Source organism: Tenrec ecaudatus, chromosome 9, assembly GCF_050624435.1.
Source record: "Tenrec ecaudatus isolate mTenEca1 chromosome 9, mTenEca1.hap1, whole genome shotgun sequence".
Lineage (NCBI taxonomy): Eukaryota > Metazoa > Chordata > Mammalia > Afrosoricida > Tenrecidae > Tenrec > Tenrec ecaudatus.
Window position 1 is genome coordinate 154,156,501 of NC_134538.1, and position 18,689 is coordinate 154,175,189.

Consider the following 18,689-nt stretch of genomic DNA (forward strand, 5'->3'; position numbering starts at 1 on the left):
GTGTGGGAATTGCACCCGATCTGATCCCGCCACATAGAGGCAGAACACTAAAGGGGTGCAACAGAACAGCAAGGGAATGGAGCGGCGAAGTCCCCGAGGAATGCTGAAGGTGGACTTTGAGGCCAGGGCGTGGTGCCCCAGCAGACTGGACTGGAAAACATTCCTAAAGGCCAACAAACAATCCTTGAACTAACTACAAGCTTTTCTCTCTTGTTGTGTTGTTTTTTGTCATTGGTCTGTTGTATATTGTTGCTTGGTTTTGCTCTGTCCTGTTTTTGTGCATGTTATTATCTCCACAGGTCTGTCTAAATAAGATAGGCTGGATGAACAATCTGGAGGACAAAACAAAGGGACCAACAGTTCTGGGGGGGGCATGGGAGGAGGAGGAGGTGGGGGAAAGGTAGTGGTGTTAACAAACCCAGGGACAAGGGAACAACAAGTGATCCAAATCGGTGGTAAGGAGGGTGTGGGAGGCCTGGTAGGGTATAATCAAGGGTAATGTAACCAAGAGGAATTTCTGAAACCCTGATGGGAACTGAGCATGACAGTGGGACAGGAGGAAAGTCAAAGGAAATAGAGGAAAGGGCATTTATAGAGGTCTAGATAAAAACATGTATATACACAAATATATTTATATATGAGGATGGGAAATAGATCTATGTGTATATATTTATAGGTTTAGTATTAAGGTAGCAGAAGAACATTGGGCCTCCACTCAAGTACTCCCTCAATGCAAGAATATTTTCTTCTATTAAATTGGCATTCTATGATGCTCACCTTCCCAACACAAGCGATGAAGACAAAGCGGGTGAATAAGCAAATGTGGTGAAGAAAGCTGATGGTGCCCGGCTATCAAAAGATATAGCATCTGGTGTCTGAAAGGCTTGAAGGCAAACAAGTGGCCATCTAGCTCAGAAGCAACAAAGCCCACATGGAAGAAGCACACCAGCCTGTGTAATCAGGAGATGCCAAAGGGATCAGTTATCAGGCATCATTGTGTGCTCACCTCCATGATACAATCGCTAAAGACAAATGGGTGCATAAGCAAATGTGGCAAAGAAAGCTGATGGTGCCCCGCTAACAAAAGATATAGCAACTGGGGTCTTAAAGGCTTCAAGGTAAACAAACAGCCATCTAGCTCAGAAGTAACAAAGCCCACATAGAAGGCGCAAACCAGCCTATGTGATCACGAGGTGAAGGGATCAGGTATCAGGCATCATCAGAACAAAAAATCTTACCATAGTGAATAAGGGGGGGAGTGCAGAGTGGAGAACCAAAGCCCATTTGTCGGCCACTGGAGATCTCCTTACAGAAGGGTCTCGGGGAGGAGACAAGCCAGTCAGGGTGCGAGGTAGCAACAATGAAAAATACAACTTTCCTGTAGTTCCTAAATGCTTCCTTTCCCCCCCCCCACCCCCCCACCCCCGCTATGATCCCAATTCTCCCTTGCAAGTCTGGCTAAACCAGAGTATGTACACTGGTACACATAAGAACCAGAAACAGGGAATCCAGGGCGGATGATCCCTTCAGGACCAGTGGTATGAGTGGCTACACTGGGAGGGTGAAGGGAGGGTGAGTTAGAAAGGGGGATCCAATTACAAGGATCTACATATGACCTCCTCCCTTGGGGATGGACAACAGAAACATGGATGAAGGGAGACTTCGGAAAGGGCAAGATAGGACAAAATAGTAATTTATAAATTATCAAGGATTCATGAGGGAGGGGGAGCGGGGAGGGAGGGGAAAAACTGAGGACCTTATGCCAGGGGCTTAAGTGGAGAGCAAATGTTTTGAGAGTGATGAGGACAATGAATGTACAAATGTGCTTTACACAATTGATGTATGGATGGATGGTGATAAGAGTTGCATGAGCCCCTAATAAAACAATTTTTAAAAAAAGAATGAGAGTTATAAAGACTCACAAGAGAAAATGAAGAAGTGACTTGTGGGCTATCCACACAAACAAATATTCTGTAGTTGTAGGAAAGGAGGGAGTAAAAAGATTTCCAAAATGTACCACTAAGTTTTAAAAAAAAAATCGGAAGAGAGAGTGGTACACATCCTGGCCTGGAGGACGAAAGGCCCACTCAGAACAGCCAATGCACAGGGTGAACCACATGGCTGATCTCATTATGAGACACAACGTCCCTCGCTGACCCCATGGCCCTATGGGGGACAACACTGGAGACTCGGTGTCGGGATTGGCCCGGACTGACCCTACAACACTGAGGCAAACCACTAAAGGTGTGCGGCGGAGCAAAGGGGGGAGCAGAGCAGGGAGCTCCCAAGGGAGTACAAAGGATAAACTCGGGGGGCAGAGTGTCGCATGTCCATCAGACTTGACTGGAGGACACGCCTAGATGTCAAAAACCAGACCTTGATCTATTTACAGGTTTTTCTTTCTTTTTTTAATTTTAAATTTTTTATTTTCTTTTTTTAAATCAATTTATTCTTTTATGGGTCATTGGTTTTCTTTTTTGCTGTCATCATTGTGTGTGTTCTCCTTTGTCACTTTGTCTTGCTCTGCCTTGTTTTCCCGGTGATTACCTCTGCAGATCTACCTAGATAAGATAGGCTGGATGAATAGTCTGGAGGAGAAAACAAAGGACAAATGGTTGGGGGGGGCGGGGAGGAAACAGGACATGGGAGAGGGGGAAGCAGAGGTAAGTAGGTGGGGTTGACCAACCCAGGGACAAGGGAACAACAAGTGATCCGAAATTAGTGGCAAGGAGGGTGTGAGAGGCCTGGTAAGGGCAATGTAACTGAGAGAAATTACTGAAACCCAAATGAAGGCTGAGCATGATAGTGGGACAAGAGGAAAGTAAAAGGAAATAGAGGAAAGAACTAGGAGACAAAGGGTACTTATACAGGCATGTATATATGTAAATGTATTCACATAGGATGGTGGGGAAATAGATCTACGTGCATATATTTATAGGTTTAGTATTAAGGCAGCAGATGTACATTGGACTCCACTCAAGTACTTACTCAATGCAAGAACACTTTTTTCCATTACATTGGCATTCCATGATGCACACCTTCCTGACAGGATCGCTGAAGACAAATGTGTGCATAAGCAAATGTGGAGAAGAAAGCTGATGGTACCCAACTATGAAAAGATATAGCATCTGGGGTCTTAAAGGCTTGCAGGTAAACAAACAGCCATCTAGCTCAGAAGCAACAAAGCCCACATGGAAGGCGCAAACCAGCCTGTGTGACCACGAGGTGTCAAAGAGATCAAGTGTCAGACATCAAAGAACAAAAAAATCATATCACTGTAAATGAGGGTGAGTGCAAAATGGAGACCCAAAGCCTATCTGTAGGCAACTGGACACCCCCTTACTGGAGGGTCGAGGGGATCAGACAAGCTAGTCAAGTTGCAGGGTAGCAACGATGAAACATACAATTTTCCTGTACTTCTTAAATCAGGGGTCCTCAAACTTTTTAAAAAGGGGTCAGTTCCATTCTACGATGCTCACCCTCCCGACACAACCGCTGAAGACAAAGCAGGTGAATAAGAAAATGTGGTGAAGAAAGCTGATGGTGCCCGCCTATCAAAAGGTATAACGACTGGGGTCTTAAAGGCTTGAAGGTAAACAAGCGGCCATCTAGCTCAGAAGCAACAAAGCCCATATGGAAGAAGCACACCAGCCTGTGCGATCACGAGGTGTTGAAGGGATCAGGTACCAAGCATCATCTGAAAAAAAAATCTTACCATAGTGAATGAAGGGGAAAGTGCAGAGTGGAGACCCAAAGCCCATTTGTCATCCACTGGAGATCCCCTTGCATAGGGGTCTAAGGGAGGAGATGAGTCAGGCAGGGTGCGATGTAGCACCGATGAAGAATACAACTTTCCTCTAGTTCCTAAATGCTTCCTCCCACTCACCCCCTCCAACTTTCATGATCCGAATTCTGCCTTGCAAGTCTGGCTGGACCAGAGGATGTACACTGGTGCAGATAGGAACTGGAAACACAGGGAATCCAGGTCGGATGATCCCTTCAGGACCAGTGGTGGGAGTGGCGATACAGCGGAGATGGGAGAGTGGGTGTGGTAGAAAGGGGAAACCGATTTTAAGGATCTACATATAACTTCCTCCCTAGGGGATGGACAAGAGAAAAGTGGGTGAAGGGAGGCACTGAACAGTGTAAGATATGACAAAATAATTATAATTCATAAATTGTCAAGGGTTAATAAGGGAGGGGGGAATGAGGAGCTGATATTAAGGGGCTCAAGTAGAAAGCAAATGTTTTGAGATTGATGATGGCAACAAATGTACAAATGTGCTTGACACAATGGATGGACGCATGGCTTGTGATAAGAATTGTAGGAGCCCCCAATAAAATGACAAAAAAAATTTTAGATTGTGGTAATGATTGAACTTTTCTTGGTATGATTGAATTCTTGAATTGTATGATATGCGGATGAAGCCAATAAACTGTTAAAAATAAAGGTAATTGACTTAAAAGGTAAATGTTCTTTGAGTTTTTCAAATGTGTAATATTAGCAAAAACTCATATTTGGCTTGCCATACGCCAAACTAGGAACCCTGGTGGTGCTACGGGTTAAGCATGGGTGTGCTAAGCAACAGGCCAGTGGTTCCAACCTACCAGCCACTTTGAAGGAGAGAAAAGAGGCTGTCTGCCCCCATAAAAAATGTGCAGCCTCAAAAACTCACAGGAGCAAATCTACTCTGTTCTTTGGGGAAGCTGTGAGCAGATGACAGGGGGTAGATGCCACATATACGCTGTCACTTTCACTTTACATACATTAATGCATTCGTTCCATACAATTCTACTGGCTCCATTTTACAAAGGATCTCACAAAGGTGAGAGGCACTGCGTTTAGTAGTTAGCAATGGCTTCACAGGTGGAAAGGGATAGCGCTGATGAGCTCATAGTCGTCCGCCAGTCCCCAGCGTTAGGGCCCTTAGCTTAAGCCCGCGTCCTCCTGCTGTCTATATTCACTGTGAAGAAGAAACCACAGCAGGGCAGCTTGAGGGCCTGAGCTGAGAACTAGAGGTGATGGAAAACTATGCTCACAAGTAAAAAAGCTCTTGGGTTAGACCTAAGTATTAAAGAGTATTAAGTAGTATTCCCTTTAGTATCAAGCCAAGTTTTTAAAAGTATCCAATCGCATAACAAAGAGAGCACAGTCTCTAAACACAAACACCATACATTATTCAGAGAGCCCCAATGCCGCAGAAAATATTCACTCAGCAAGATAAAAGAGTGCAGGGTGACACATGACTAATAAGTGTTCTTTGTTAGCATGACTATATTAAAGTATCTTACTGTCATCCTTGTTTTCCTCAGGATCAAAATAGACTTCAATAGCATGCAGGAAACATATGTACCTCAAAGACTACCATCTTTACTTCCCGGTAGTAAAATGTGTATCTTGGGGCAGGTCTAGTTGTGACAGAAAAGACTTAGTAGGCTATAGAAATTTTAAAACAAAACACAGGTAGCTAGCTTATACAAGCAGGTACCCTTAATTCTGTCACCAACTCTTTGGCTACAGAATCTTTTCAAAGGCTCATAGTGTGATTTTATAACTGATTAAATAAAAGTGGAAATGAAAGGCAGAGGTCCTGCATAAAATAATTTTGGAATAGCTCTAATGACTGAGTAAAATCATTATTATCACACGTAAGTAACATTCTATTTAGCAGCAGTACAGTGACAAGAAACTGCCGAATAGTCGAGCTGGATTCGGAAGAGGCTCTCGGACAAAGGGCACCACTGCTGAAGGCAGTCTTGGCTAAAAGCTGAGATCACAAAAAATTGTTCAATCTGTGTTCTTGACTACATACACAAAGGCACTCAACTTGGGAAATTACGGCTCTGAATATCATTCCTAAAAGAGAATTCCAGAACAGTTCAATGAGTTTACGTGGATCCTACGTTAGTGTGTTTGCTAGGTGCTGCATTGTTCGTTCTGACCCACAGCAACCCTACGGACAACAGAATGAAACTCCGCCAGGCCCTCACAATTATGCTGTTTGAGCCGATTGCTGCAGCCACTGTGTCCTCCTCGCTCCTTTAGGGTCGTCCTCTTGTGTTGGCTCTACCAAGCACGATGTCCTTCTCAGGGACTGGTCCCCCTGACAAGCCACAAGTACATGACATGAAGTCTCACCATCCGCACATCTAAGGAGCATTTTGGCTGTACTTCTTCCAATATCCGCTCATCGGCAGTCCAAGGTACTTTCAACAGTCTTCACTAGCAAGGCAGCTCAAAAGCACCGGTTCTTCTATAGTGTTGCGCATTCACTGCCCAGCTTTCACATGCATATGAGGCAAATCACAATACTATAGCTTGGGTCAAGCACACCTTTGTCCTCAAAATGCCATCCTTCCTTTTCAGCACTTCATGAGCCAAAAGGCAGTCGTGCAAATAAAACAAGCTACATATCAGGAATGGTCTGCAACAGGGTTTTTTGTCCTTTCACCGTATTTACTCCAACTGTGCACTGAGAAAATAATCCAAGAAACTGACTCACATGAAGAACAGGGCATGAGGGTCAGATGATATGCACATGACACAACTTTGCTTGCTGAAGAGGGCTTAAAGCATTTACTGATGAAGATCAGAGACTGCATAGCCTTCAATAGAGATTAAACCTCAATATTTTAAAAAACAAGTTCCTTACCACTGGACCAATAAACAACACCATGACAAAGAAAAGATTGAAGCTGCCATGAATTTCATGTTACTCAGATCCACAACCAATGTCCAGAGAAGTCATAGTCAAGGAATCAAACCGCCTAATGCTATCGGGCAAATCTGCCGTGTCCCTTTGAAGACGAAGACAAAGATGTCCCTTTGAAGACTAAGCTTAGCCTGACCCAAACACATGCACGCAAGAGCTGCACAACGAATAAGGAAGACCTGATGCACCTGAATCCCAGTGTTGGCGAAGAACACTGACTGTAACATGACTCCTGGAATACTGCCTAGAAGCGAGGATGGCAGGAATGACTTTGCATGTGTCATCTCCCATACTTTGGACATATTATCGGGAGGGACCCGTCCCTGGAGAAGAACATCAGGCCTGGAAAGGCAAAAGGTCAGCGAAAAAGAAGAAAGCCCTCAACAAGATGGACTGACACAGTGGCTACCATGGGCTCAAGAATAAGAACAAGTGGGAGGAGGGCGCAGGGCTGGGCAGGGTGCTATGAGTCGGAACTAGCCCAACAGCATCTCAAACCAATGAACCAAAGAAAATGAATTTCATAACTACTACTCCCTTCTCCTTCCAATTTCCCCTGCCTTTCCAGCAGAAAAAGAAAAGGCAGGACACTGTCCATTTTTGCAATGAAGAGATTAAAATACACAGGCCTAGAAAAAGACATGAGCTTGATGTGGAAAACACTAACGTGTATATATCCTTCCCAGAAAGGAAGAACAGCCACACACACACACACACACACACACACACACACACACACACACAGAAGAAAGCCTACAGGGCAGTGCTCTCAATGCCTTACAGCAAAATGCCACCAAGAAAATTCTAGGGTTTTTTCTACTTCACTGTCTGCTGCTCTCCTTGGTCTGGTTCATGCACTGCACCCAACCGACTGGCTACCCGAGGTACACCTGTAGGCATTTCTCCCCAGCCAGATTCCTCCTAACCACTCTAAGAACAAAATATGTCAACTACTAATAATTTGAGACTAGTTCACATTAGTCCCTAATTCACAAACTATCTGGAAGGGGTTGTGGAAGCAACCACAAAAAAGCCAAACTCACTGTCACTGAGTTGATGCTGACTCACAGCAACCCAATAGGACAGGGTAGGAAAAACTCGCCCCTGTGAGTTTCTGAGACTAACTCTACAGGAATCGAAGGCCGCGTCTCCCTCGGAACGGCTGATGGTTTCAAAGTGCAGACCATGAGCTTAGCAAGCAGCCCAACCTGTAAGCACTAAGACACCAGCGCTCCTCTTTGACACAGTAGGTGCCCTGTAAAAACAAATGCTCGGCCCCACATGGAAGAAGCACACCGGCCAGTGCGATCACGAGGTGCCAAGGTACCAGGTGTAAGGCATCATGCAAAAAAAAAAAAAGATATAAGTGTGTGTATGTATGTGTATATGTGTGTATATGTATATATACACCATATTAAATGAAGGGGGAAGTACAGAGTGGAGACCCAAGGCCCAAGTGTTGGCCAATGGAGATCCCCTCATAGAGGAGTTTAGGAGAGGAGATGGGTTAAGTAGGGTGCGAGGTAGTACCGATGAAGAACACAGCTTTCCCCCAGATCCTGGATGCTTCCTCCCCCCAACTACCATGATCCGAATTCTACCTTGCAGGGCTGGATAGGACAGAGGCTGTACACTGGTACATATGAGGGCTGGAGGTACAGGGAATCCAGGGTGGATGATACCTTCAGGACCAAGGGTGTGAGGGACGATGCTGGGAGAGTAGAGGGTGAGTGGGTTGGAAAGGGGGAACTGATTACAAGGATCCACATGTGACCTCTTCCCTGGGAGAGGGACAGCAGAGAAGGGGGGAAGGGAGACTCCGGATAGGGCAAGATATGACAAAATAACGATGTATAAATTACCAAGGGCGCATGAGGGAGGGGGGAAAAGGGAGGGAGGGGTAAAAAAAAGAGGACCTGATGCAAGGGGCTTAAGTGGAGAGCAAATGCCTTGAGAATGATTGGGGCAGGGAATGTATGGATGTGCTTTATACAATTGATGTATGTATATGTATGGATTGTGATAAGAGTTATATGAGTCCCTAATAAAATGTAAAAAAAAAAAACAAATGCTCGGGCAGCAACAATGTCCTCTTCTAGTGTCCTGCACGTGGCCATAGCATGTAAGACATGACTGGCTAAATAAAGATGCAAAAAATATCAAAAATAGTCTGCCGTGTTACCAGGATTAAAGAGGCTTTAGAGTGGAGAGAAGGTCAATGACAAGCAAGCAGACATTTCCCAACATGTACTAGAGTGCATCATCACCTTTGTCATTAATATTTCCCAGTGTCTAAAAAGCCCCCAGCAAATGACTGGCTCCTACCTTCCACAATGGCGGGTAAGGAAATCACTGAGAAAATTACAACAAAGTGGATGCAAACCAGGTGAGCACCCTGGGCGAGTGCTGTGTCCAGACTCATGGTGAGAATCCTGAGACCCCACGCTGAATACCTTGAGGGCCTACCTGTGCGGCCACAGGCAACAGGAGGAAAACGAACAGCCAGTCGGTACTATTCATCTATCACTTACAAAGTCACAAGCAAGAAACCTGGGGCTTTGCCCCCAGCTTCCAGAAAATTCTGTGAACATTTCTTCCCCAGGGCAAGGAGAATGAATATGTTACATAGAAATATACAATAGATGCGCACAGTTGGCTTAACGAAGGGTCAACAGACCAACAAAGATAGCGTCAAGGGTTTCAGAACCTAGGGGGGGAAAGGCCACCCAAATAGCTCTGTCTGGTGTCAAAACAGACTTGGGTTTTAAGATTGCCTTTGTAAGGTAAAACACATCAAAGAATAAAATTTCATTTCACAACGCCCCTACATTCTTCATCCTTCTCCCTGGAACAGCTGGTGGGCAGCACAGGGTCACCAGAGACACCTCTGTACATTCTTCAGCACCCCAACCTGACCTCACCCTTTATGAACCGGGGCTTCACGGGCAATATTTAGTAGTCGGCTTCATCAGTATTTCCCACCATTCCCTCGACTCCAAGCGCTCCTGTACTTCGTAGGTAGCCAATAATATATGCTGGTTATAAGCTACTCAAACACAGGAAGTCTCTGCAAACCCCAACTGAACTAATATACACATAGGAAGCACACGGGACATAATTTTCTTCCTTACAAAGTAAATATGCTCCATCTATTACTACCCAAAGGAATCAAGGCTCTGTCTTCATTTTCCAAACTCACAACCCCCAGTGATTGAACAAGCAAAATTATCTGAACACAGTGATAGCTGTTTTCGATTGTTGAGTAATCAAGCATCACTTCCTTTGCAAATGCTGGGCGTGGCTAACAAACAGCAGTTTACTATCAACAGCAAAGAGAAAGCACATTCCGAGCCTCAACTCTCCAAAAGCCTTGGTGACAATTTTGTAGAAGCACTAAAAAGAAGATGGGATCCGTTAGCGACTCGAGTCTGAGACTGTCCACCCTCCCGTCTCAGAAGGGCCCCTTACCTCAAGCCCTATTCAGCTGTCACCCCCACAGTGTGCTATAATGGTGAAAAGAGCAATCTTGCTACAAAATCCTTTTCATGGTGCCACGACCTCACTGCGCCTCTGACACACAAACAACTAACTACCACTACCACCAGTCTCTAACACTGCTTCTGCCAGTGGTTCTCAACCTGTGGGTCGCGACCCCTTTGGGGGGGTTAGAACGACCCTTTCATAGCAGTCACCCAATTCATAACAGTAGCCAAATTACAGTTATGAAGTAGCAACAAAAATAATTTTATGGGTGGGGGTGGTCACCACAACATGAGGAACCATATTAAAGGGTCGCAGCATTAGGAGGGCTGACAACCACTGGCTTCAGCAGCGCCAATGCAACCTGCCATGGATTACACTTTCCTTATCTAGCTCCAACCTAGGGACACACCTGCAGAACACCATCCCAGAAAGAGCACTTCCTTCCACTGAGGTGACACCTGACATCTTCTATTAGCCTGCTGCCTCCCCCCTCATCCCAATACATGATTCGCTCATTCCCGTCCCCCCCCCCTAGATGTCTGGAATGTTCTCCTGCTGGAGATACTCTGCCCATACAAACTGCATATAGTCCTGATTCAAGCCCCACTTTCTCCAGAAAGCTTAGCACTCCCATGTTACTCTGCAGGTACCCCCAACCTCCCACCCCCGGACAGACACTGTGCCACCCTGTGAAGGTTCGTTCTGCAACATGCCCCTTACTGGGTATTTCAGTAACTGTATTCCCAAGAAGAGGGCAAGTTCCTAGAAGAGATGTGTCCTTTCTCAAACCCAGTGCCATCCAGTCAATTCGGACATATGGTAACACTTTAGGACACAGTAGAACTGTTCCTTGGGGATTCTAAAACTGGATTTTGAAGGCCGCGACCTTTTAGAAAGCAGGTTGCCAGGTGGGTCTTCCAAGGCACTTCTTTAAGTGGATTGAAAGGCCAGCCTTCCCGGCTAGTAGTTGAGTATGGAATTAGCTGTGGTCCCATTCCTTCATTTTAAGTGGCAAAACAAAATACATCACATTTCCTTTACCCACAAATACTTTGGTCTCCAGAGAGAGGAAAACATAGAATTATAGAAATCAAAAACTAAGAAAAAAATCATCAGCAAAACTTGAGAGGCCGAAAACTAAGAGAGAAAAGATGTGGGAAAGTAAGTATAATCAATATTCTATAATGAAAATCAGGGAATGTTCTTCCAGAAAACCCCCTATCTGAAGACACCTGATGTCAGAATAGAAAATGAACTACAGGTTCGTAAACAATCAAAAATCAGCACCTGGAAATCATGCAGAACAAATTCCAGATATTTGGCATAAGGACAATGTATCTGTTTGTTGCTGCAAAGGACTGAGATATTTCAGTCGATAGTCACTCTAAAATTCAATCATTCTTCCCTATATCACTCACCAATTTCCCTCCAAAAGCAGTCATTTAGCATCTATTTTTGAATGCAGGTGTTTTATTCTACTCATTATACTTGTTTATTTAACTTGATTTCCCTCACCACCATCAAACAAAACAAAAAAACTGGTTTTAGGCAAACACAGGAGCCAATTTGATTATTCCTACTTTCTCTTCTACTCATTTTGTTTAAAATACTCAAGAGGTGAGCTCTTAATTAACATGGTAAACACACATTTGGGTGTTTGTTTTTTTTAACAGATGATATATATAAATAGCAAGGCTTATCCTAATAGCAATACATCATCTGTCCATCATCCAGTTAAATTACAGTTTAAAATAGGACAACTTCCTATGTAAACAAGAGTTGACCAAAGTGAAGCCATCCTCCAGAATACTCTCCTCGGGAGGACAGTTACTCAAGCGCAGAAGGCCTCGCCTTGGACGATTTTTAAAGTTCAGTTTCCTTACAAGTAAAAGTAAGCATCACCCTGTTAAGCGGCAGACAATTCCTCCCTTCTGCTCTGAGGAAAACTCTACGAGGGGAAAGCTATTCCAAGAGTCCAAAATAATGCTGAGATTAGCTCTTAAGTAAGTAAATCTCTAATTATATATATAAATATATATATACATATATATACATACATACATACATACATAAATACATATGGTGATTTTTACCACATAGCCTTTTCTAATTAAAAAAAAGGACAGGTAATAATGAGATTAAAAACTGTTTTGACAACAGTTCCCTTAGGAAACTGTTAAACAGCAATTACAATCACATTGCTTACCTTCTTTCCTTCAGCACAACCAGTAAATTATACTTTTTTATGATTTGATATACTCAGTTCTTATCCTACAATCTTTGAAAGATCAGGAATATTGCCACGTTTTATTCAACGATGGGCATTTACTATTCCCCCAAGATCGCTCAGGTAGCATGCAATTTATAATAGCAGACTGTGTTAACAAGTTATATCAAACACATGCTGTTCTGTGGGATGAAAACCATTTACAAGCTCCATTTAGATTTAAGAACTCCTCTGAGAAAAGGATGTAGTACACTCTAGTTATAGTGTTTCTAGAACAGTACAACTCTCTATAACCTATTTCTCTACTGTTTTCTCCAGAACCAACTAAGTTGATTGACTTGTCCAAACATCTATCCTTAATGACAGCTGGCTGCATTTCCAACACAGGCTAGAGTTTCCAGAAACGAAAACTTGCATCTCACTCGAAAGAGGCCTGGTAATGCAGTGGTTAAAGTACTTTGTCTGCAAGCCAAAAGTTCAGGAGCTTGAACCCATCAATCATTCCATCAGAAAAAGTCGGGTTTCATAAAAATACACACCTGCAGAATCCAATCCTGTCCTACAGGGTTGCTGGGGGGCGAGTAAGAAGGGAGGTGCGGAGACCAGCTGGATGGAAATGGGTTTAGTTGCTGGTGGCTTTGTGTTAGTCCCAACAAGGGACCTTGGTGGCACAATGGTTAAAGTGCTCCACTCCTAACTAAAGGTCAGGGATTCAAACCCAGGCGAGAAGGAAAGGGTAGTCAGTCTCCACAAAGAGGACAACCTTGAGAACCTCCCGGGGCAGTTCTAGTCTCTGCTATGATAACAATATGTTTAAATACACCCAATCCAATGTCATTTGCAGGCATGCAAAAATATGCATAACTATTCAGAAAGCAATGTAGAAGGGACAGCTCCCAGACAAGGGCCAGTTAGAGATCAGCGGGAAAGCAGAGGTCAGCACTGGAGCCCTGGTGGCCTAGTGTGCTATGCACTGGGTTGCCAACTACACAGTCAGCAGTTCAAAATCAGCAGCCATTCTATGGGCTGAAGAAAAGACTTTCTACTCCCATAAAGCGTTATCGCCTGGGAAACCCACAGGGACAGTTCTACCCTGTCCTGTAGACTCACTATGAGTCAGAATCAACTAAATGGCAATGAGCTTTTAAGGATTTTTCTAAGTAAAATCATCTTTGAGACAAAACTCCCCTAATGCAAGTTGAGCCTTAAGCAATGACTTCCCTCTTCTACAACGTCGACAGCACCGCTTGTCAATGCTGACAGACTGAAGTTGAAGGGCATCACACACCATTTTATTTACCTGCATCTTGGCATGTGATTCTGTCTCATCCTGAGGAAATCAAAGCTCTGTCTACCCGAATTTCTGTAAGTACGTTTTATGATACACCAACTTTAAGAAATTCATATTAAAAACAATAAATCTTCCTTGAAAATAACCCATTCATCTGAAGAATTCAAACTATTGCCTGACAGAAAGTGCTACAAATTCTCAAAAGACACCATGAAAAGTATGAAGTTGCAAGGTTAATAATGTCAGAGGAAATTTTAAGCACACAAAAACGTTTTTGAAATTTCAGCTCCCTGTTTTCTGGCAAAAATGTCAAAGAACTTGATCTGTATTCTTCAGACAGACGAAAGACCCTACCCGACCTACTTGCACTGCAAGAAGGTGCTGATGCTAAAGAAGGCAATGGCTCCATCAAGAAGTACAGGGAGAGGAAAGTCATTTGAGAAAATATTTGGGGAGACAAAGTATCTTTAGCAAAGTAAAGCTGCATGCAAAGAAGTGACCCCTCTGCGCCACACAGTCCTCTCCTAGACAGCACTTCTTACAATTTGGCGAGTAAAACTTGCCAAGAATTTCTAAACCTGTGCATGTTGGTATTGCTCACTGTGGAAAACGTCTCCACTTCTATACTACAAAGAAAAGTGAAGTGGTTTATACTCCAAGGTGAAGCTCCGCTGTACTAAATATGCTCCTGTGGATAAACTAGATGTAAGGAAGATTGCTTTTTTTGAAAAAAAAAAAAAAAAGTCAAGTAATGACTTAAGTCATGGTTTTCTATATAAAGTATTTCCAATTCTCAGAGGAGTACGGATTTATTTAGCTTCCCTGAATGGGTTTAAGTGGCTGAGTGGAAAAAAGTTTTATAAACAGCGCTTCCAACCTCAGGGTACGTTTTGGTAAAGGCAATCAACTGTCACAAGCAAGTACACAGAAATGTCCAAAGTGAGGTTCCCAAGGTTACAGAAAATGTTTGTAAAACTCACAATAATCCAGTAACGTGCAGAAATGACTGAGGCAACTGCATGCATTTGATTTCATGCTAAAGGCAGTATTACTGCTCTTACAGCTCAAAGATGCAGGAGCCGGCTAGTCCTTCCATGTTTTCTCCTACTTCTTAAGAACACAGTGTCCTATTTCTCTTTCGACTGGAGATGTAAGGATCTGATCTATGTAGCTGTCTGCTTTTCTCCAAAGTCTATGTAAAGTTGTTTACTTTTCTCGCAAATGATTCCAGAGTGCCTGATCACAGCAAAGGCGCCTTCCTCCCATTAGGCCCTCAGTCAATACATCACTGCCAGTTTAAGCTGTCAGCAAAGCATGGACATGGACATCATAAGCCACCTCTGGCTTCTCCTTGTCAATGCTTTTCACAGTGCCAATGAGTGCCACCTAATGCAGGCATGTGTAGTTTTGTCACCTCTCTTCCTAGCCCCCCTCCGTTGCTGTGGGAAAAAATCTGAGGGATTCAGGTCAGCAAAACAACTATTGATTTTTCTGTTGTATACATATACCTAACTTTTCTCTTCCCCTCAAGAGAAGCCCTGTTCCCCCAGATAACTACTATCCTAGAAGTGCTAAAAGCGAGGAATCCCCAATTCCAGAAACACTAGATAAATACGGGGATCGCTGAAGTGGTCCTTCTCCACTGTAACACAAAACGGAGCCGTCATCAACTCGGTCACCCACCGACGTTAACCATCGGTCAGGAACCAATTCTTAGCGCCTTGAGAACCACAGGTAACGCATCTAATGGGGTGGGGGGCGGGGCGGGGAGCCCTTCCAGTCGTTTGCGGAGTTCACAGCCAAGGCTGGGGTGCGCGCCACTGCGATCCGGTTTGGAAACGCTGAGACTAGCACATGGATGGGGTCTCCGGGAGTCAGACTCGACTAGATGGCGGTGAGTTTGGGATACGGAGCCCACATTAAGCGGCCTGGGGGATGGCTAGGTAGCAAGGGAAACAGATCCAGGGGGCAGGGGTGGGGGAGGGGCGGGGAACAGCCCCCAAACATCAAAAAGCCAAGCCCCAACGGAGCGAACCCTCCGAGCCCAGGGGAAACGTCCCTGCCCGCCGAGCCTGAGCCGGGCGTCTTCCCTCCGAACGTCTCCGGCGTCCCCACCTGGCTTCCTTCTCGGCTCAACTTCCTGGACTTTCTTTGCAAGGGTCACCGCGGGCCCTCCCCGGTCTCTGGAATTGTGTGCGGGGGGAAGAGGGCAGGGCCGGGCGGTCCCCAGCGAGGCGGCGAAACAGGTGGCTCGGACCGGGCAGCGGCCGAAGCCATGCACTCCCGGGGCAGCTGGAGGCTGACAGATGTGGCCCCGGGCGAGAGTGCCGCCCGGAGGACGCCCCGGCGGGGAAGGGACTCCGGGGGCCGGGCCGGCGAGGGGGCAAAGGCCACCTCCGGGCGCCGACCCCGGGGCGCAGGGCTGGGGGCTCGGCGCGGCGCTGCGCCGAGTCGGCAGGGACTGCCGGCTTCCCGGCCCGGGAGCCGGGAGCCGGGAGGAGCGCGGGCAGCGGGGCCGGGGCTCCGGCGTCCGGGGGCCCGGGGTGCCTGCCCTGCCCGCACGGGGCTGGAGGAAGGCAGGAGGCGAGCCGCCGCCGCGGGTCCGGGCCGGCGGGGGAAATTTCCGACGGCGAGCCGGGCCCGCTGCCTCTTCCCGGCGGTAACCGCTGTGGCGTAGAGCGGAGAGGGAGGAAGAGGAGGAGGAAGACCCGGCCGGAGCTGGGTGAGGATGAGGCGAGGGGGTGGGGAGGGAGGGTGCGGCCTGCACAGTCCCGGCGAAGCCTCCGCTCTCTCGTAGCGGGTCCGCCCGGGTTTCCCCTACGCCCAGCCCCGCAGGACTCACCCGCCAGCCGTGCCTCGCTGTTCCCGGAGCCGACTCCACGCGCCGCCGCGTCCTTGCCGGAGACCAGTGAACACGGGCCGGGGGAAAAAACTCCTTACAACCGGGCCTGATTGCTTCAGCGAGTCCGACCTTTACGGCTGAGAGGGAGAGACTCTCAGCTTTCGGTGGGTTTTACAGCCAGACGGGCCACCATCTTACATTAGGGTAAGACTCCTCCGGCCTGCCGTGCGCAGGCGCACGCCGATCCGGGCGGGCGGGGCGGGGGAGGGGCGGAGGAGCGGCAGGCGGCCAAGTGGGCGGAGGCGGCGTGCGCGCCCGCAGCACGCTGGGAGTTGTAGTTTTCGGCTGGCCGCCTGCCAGCGGCACGCCGGGAGTCGTAGTCCTCGCTGCGAGGGCAGGCGGGGTCGCCTGCCTCACGTGGTTGCCGGGCTGCTGCCGCCTTCCTTCGGGGTTTGCTCCCTGCTCAGTCCGCTGGGATCGCTGCGCAGTCATTTGGCCAGGGGTTTCCGTGAGGGGGGTCCGTATATTCGGGGTTTGCTGAAGCATGGGACCCCAAAACTCGGGGCACCTGAGGCGACTTTAGGGGCGTCCTCGGCGCCCCTAGCCCCGCCCACTGTAGGTATCTGAAGGGGCGGGGCGAGCAGGTCGGCCCGGTGGAGCGCGGGATTTGATCGGGAAGCTGAACTCGCAGCGGGATCTGGCTTCTGCGTGCGGACCGAGAGCGAGCGGGGGTCTGTGCGCTTTTAGGGGGAACCACGTTCTGCAGCTGTCACCGCCCCTGGTCCCCACCTCGCCGTGCTTCTGCAAGGAAGACATACCCTAAACTGCCCTGTGCAAGGGAACCGAAGACCCACGCCTGTGTGCCTGATGATGGAAATGTGAGGACGTTATGCAGGCGAAGGTGCAAGTTACGGCTCGCCCGATACCCTGCCTGGGACACTTTCTGGGAGTCAAGTTCACAAACGCCGCACACAGTCCAAGGTAAGAGTGGTAAGGGAAGGTAGGAAGGTAAGACTGCAGCCACGGCTCTTAGGAGCGCCGGGAAACCAACATCACAAACGTCAAAGCAATGCACCGGCCCCTTCCGCCCGCCTCCTGGAATTCTGGTGGAAGTGGCGCTCCAAGCAGTTGTTATTTTGCTTATTGCGTGTTTCCTTCGCACATTCATGCTACCAATAGCCGTCGGACTCCTGAGCGTGTGTGTGTGTGTGTGTGTGTGTGTGTGTGTGTGTTGATGTGGTGGAGAAGGACGAGGAAGCAAACGATGTAAAACATACCAGGAACTGTATGTCATAACTAATAAAGAAAACAACAGCAAGAGGCGTTGGGAGAGATTGTAGGTCTTTGAACCTAACCTCACGCTGAGAAGCGCTCATTACATTGCCTTTCCAATGCAAATTTTCCATGTTTCGATTCCTTCTCTATCAAGCTCAGGCCGCGAGTGTATGGTGAGAATTAAAGTATGTAATAAGCTCACACTTCACCATAGATTGGAAATTATACAATCATTATAAGAGTTTCCTAGCAAGGAAATCTGATTCGTCGTGTGGGTCATCCTCTCCTGGAGCTAAATGCCTCAACCATCAGTATAGGTGATAGGTTATTTTTCTTTTATTCTATGCTCATTTTGCTTATAAATGTAACCAATTTAATAGGATAAAAACAAAATAATGGAATCAATAAATAAAAATAAAAAGACTCCTTCCCATTATTGAAGTTCAGAACTATAGCCATAAAATGGGAAGGGATGAGTCTTACATATCACTAATCCAATGATTGGCAACTTTGGCTTACCCAGTAGCCCTTCTGAGATACTAAGTATTTTCAAAATGTCCCCTTAATTATCCTACAATGAAATCCCTAGATAGTATAGCCTACTTACATATTGATTTCCTTTGTTTGAAATCAAAAGAATGCCCTATTTATAATTTAAAGAAATACAAAGCAAATGCTGTTTTTTGTTGCTACCAGTCAACACTGACTCACAGCGATCCCGGGGAACAGAACAAAACACGGCCCAGTCCGGCATCATCCCCACGATGGGTGGCATGTCTGAGGCCATTGTTGCAGCCACTGTGGATCTTGTATGCCTTCCAGCCCCGTGATGCAGTGCTTACTTATCGGGCTGCTGAC

The 18,689-nt window shown here is 46.5% G+C and overlaps 1 protein-coding gene across 5 annotated transcripts in view; it reads right to left on the bottom strand.

Annotated features, from left to right (window-relative positions):
• Positions 1 to 16,773, bottom strand: part of CNOT4 (CCR4-NOT transcription complex subunit 4) — a 136,185-nt gene extending 119,412 nt beyond the window's left edge. For all 5 annotated transcript variants that reach the window (XM_075558705.1, XM_075558708.1, XM_075558704.1 and 2 more), the window contains exon 1: positions 16,557 to 16,773. The gene's annotated coding sequence lies outside the window, so the exon portion shown is untranslated. The remainder of the gene's footprint in view (positions 1 to 16,556) is intronic.
• Between the last annotated feature and the right edge of the window lie 1,916 nt (positions 16,774 to 18,689).